Consider the following 3617-nt stretch of genomic DNA (forward strand, 5'->3'; position numbering starts at 1 on the left):
CTCAAGCATACCCAACTGCCTCATGACCATCTCAAGGAGATTCTTGAGGTATGATTTTTCTACTGATTGGTACCAAACTTGACTAACATTTAATCCATGTTGAGATTTACTAGGAACACAAGAGAAGGACCCATTCTATGAGGCTCATGTGAAATAGGTAGATGATTAGTTGTTGCTTTGCTTAGTTGTGAAAAAAGCGGATTTCCTAAGTCTCCTTTACTCAAACAGATTTATAGACAACGACATTCTTTAAGGGAAGCTTGCAAGTGCAAATTGGGGCTTGTCTGTATAGACAAGACCATGAAATGGGAGAAATCAACCAAGGGAGCATAATAGGTTGTCAGCTCTTTTCAAAATTGTTGCATCACTTTGAGAGTGTTCCTTTGGAACTTAATAATTGTGAAGGAGATTCGATATCTATGCTTGAGAGAGAAATTAATACAATCATAGTTATAGTGGAAAATCTTATTAAAACGAAATAAATTTCATAAAATTTAGCAGGTGCTTGTACAAGCAAGCTAAGTTGGTTGAGAGGTTAACATGTCTAGCTATCATGGATCTAATTGTTATCTTCTAGATTTATGAACATAGTTGCTGACATGCATGAGATCTTAGACAATATTTTAGGGAGGAGTCCAAGTTAAAAAGCAAAGAGGCAGTAAAAGGGTTGTGGCAAGCTCCAGTTTACTAGTTAGCAAAAGTTTATCTCGCTTAACTTCCCTGGCAACTTGTGCAACATTGGTTTCTAAGCTACCTCTTAATTCTATGAGACCTTCTAATTGCAAATTTAAGGTTAAAATAAAGCTTCAATAGGTGCCTTGCAAGGACCTCCAGGATGCTGCTTGATTTGATCATTTGATCCTATGACCTAGTCCATTTAATCATGAAAAAAAAATCCAGTGCATTGCTTGCCATCACATTGCAGGTGTTGTTGTACTATCATCTATTGTCAACACCTCAACATCATGCCATCTCGCCATCGTTTTCCCAAGAGGCACACAGTTGAATTATCTGCCTATCTGTGGCACCGCTTTCTTCGCTTGATGCGCCAACTTTCTTTGCTAGTGGCACCGCATGCTACAACACATCCCTAGTTTGCTTCGCGTTTTTTTTAAACAAATGACTCTACCCATATGACCCTACCCCTCCCTAGTCTTATCCCTACCCGCATGACCCTACCCTTCTTGCAGTCGTTTTTGTTTTAAAGAAATGACCCGCATGACGCTACCCCTCCCTAGTATTCTCCCTACCCTCATGACCCTACCCTTCCCTGGTCTATTACTGCAACCAGTCCGCACCGACGGGGACTGGTTTGCAGCAACAGACCAGGGAGGGGACGGGTCATGAGGGTAGGGTGGTTTTTTTTAAAAGTATTATTTTGGTCTTCAGATTGCAGCAATCCACTTGGTACAGCCCTGGCTTCTCTGTGTGCATCGTAGGATGCATGGACCTGAAGATTGACGCTCCCTACGCTTGAGAGTTTGGGCGCGTGGCCCTTGCTACACTTCGGCCCTTCGCCTCAAAAGTCGAACGCAGCGTGATCACCACCCAATGAGTCCCAAAACTCCAACCCGCATGTCGTGCTTGACTGGCCAATGAAATGGAGCCCACGACCTGCCTTGTTGCAGCTGCACAACGGCCTACTTTAACTTCTAGGTGATTCTTAAAAAAAACAAAAACATGTTGGATTGGTGAACCTGCTAGAACCATGACCTAATGGAACTTGCATGTCATTCTTGACTGTCCAATGAAATGGAGCCCACGACCTGCCTTGCTACAGCTGTGCAACTGCCTTATACCTTTTGATTCTCTATCATGTGTGTCGCATTCTCTTTGACCTTAATAACCGACTCATCTTTCTGTACATCAGAAGGCAGCACTGCTTCCTTCACCTGCTGCACAACAGTGGGCAATGGCTGCACGTCTGATCCAAGCTCTACTTCTGGAGATGGCATCTACTGCCCTTGAAGCTCATATTCATTCAGAATTTCATCAATACTATATTGCATGCTTGCTGCACTTTTGGAAGCTTGAAGGTGGCCATGGGCCGGGCCCTATTGTTGTTGTTCATATTCTATCCAGCGGCGCGATAACCTGCGGGGTCTGATGGGTGCTGCATTGGGTTGGCTGAAGCGGATTCCTGCAAACAAAGTTGAAGCAATGCAACAAAAAGTAGGTGATTTTATAAAAAAACAAAAACCTGTTGGATTGGTGAACCTGCTGGAACCGTTCTGCACCGGCCCGGGTTTTGGCAGGTTTCACAAGAGCAGAGTCAACATTGTGAGAGGCTAGCGAGCAAAAAAGGAACGGGCAATATTTGAAGAGCTGGCCAGTCTTTGAGCGAATGTGTACACATGTGCACGATCAGAGGAAGAGTGGGAAGCTGCTAGTTTCAATGTTAAGGGATCCACCCAAGGAAGATGCTTCATCTCGGGAGTAGACAGAGGCCTTATTTCGTGATGTTTCCTCAGCCTTCAATGGAAAGCTCAATATTTTAGTGAATAATGTGGGCATGAATATAAGAAAGCCTACTGTGGAGTACCCGGTAGAAGATTTCTCTCGGATCATTCCCACGAATTTCTAGTCATCCTATCATAATGCCACCATAATGCTCAGCTGACACATCCTCTTCTAGAAGCATCAGGAAAGGGAAATCTTGTTTTTGTTTCATCAGTAGTAGCAGCCTACAGGTGTTGTTGCAATTTTTTTTTTGTTCTTTGTACGCTACAAGTAAAGGTTCTATGAATCAAATTGCAAAGAATCTTGCCTGTGAGTGCGCCAAGGATGGCATTCAAGTAACCATTGTGGATCCCTAGTGCTTAAAGATAGGGGCTTAACAAGGCAAACTATATGCCGGACACCTCTAAGGCAAGTTGGAGAACCATTCGAAGTTGCCTCAATTGCAGTGGCATTCTTATGTCTTCCCACTGCAGGATTTCAGAGTGGTCAAGTTATCACAATCGATGGTGCTATGTCTGTAAATGGCTTCTTCCCTATAGATGATTGAGATCTGTTGAGTATTCAATTTCCACACACACACACAGAGACTGCCCGATGTATTGTGCTACCATGACAATGTCAATTTCTAAAAATACCTACACTTTGCAGGTAATGTTTGTAGTTTTTTTGCACCCTTCCACTAGCGATAGACTTTTCGATTTGATTTGAGTTGGTTTCGCGTTGCCCCATGTTGGTTTTATTGATGCGTATTTAGCTTTGTTCATGGATTCATTGGCAATGACAAGCTCATGGGGTTGGGGAGTCATTTTCTCATTAGAGGGATTTGAACTCACGCACAAGATTGCATGAGTAATTCTCATAAGTGAACCAACCAAACCACTTCTTGGCTCTTAGCTTCCAAATGTACATATAAGAAAAGAAAACTTCTCAAAGCAATTCAATAAAATGATGATGGAGGGAGGCAACACTATTGTGATCGGTGCTACCATGCATGGTGAAGGTCACCTTGGAGGAGCTTGTTTTTGTCAAGCGTGAAACAAGGGATTTTCAATTACGTATGCTTGCATCTTGCCAAAGTATTGCACTTCTATTTAGGGGGTTGCATGGGGATAAATTACCTCTCTACATAAGGTGTCGGCATTTGCTCCCTAAAAAAA

The 3617-nt window shown here is 42.9% G+C and overlaps 1 pseudogene; it reads left to right on the forward strand.

The window, feature by feature from the left end:
• The first annotated feature begins 2106 nt into the window (after positions 1-2106).
• On the forward strand, positions 2107-3007 carry LOC147464475 (tropinone reductase homolog At5g06060 pseudogene; annotated as a pseudogene).
• The last annotated feature ends 610 nt before the right edge of the window (positions 3008-3617 follow it).

This window comes from Adiantum capillus-veneris, chromosome 1 (assembly GCF_014529385.1).
Source record: "Adiantum capillus-veneris isolate H3 chromosome 1, ASM1452938v2, whole genome shotgun sequence".
NCBI lineage: Eukaryota > Viridiplantae > Streptophyta > Polypodiopsida > Polypodiales > Pteridaceae > Adiantum > Adiantum capillus-veneris.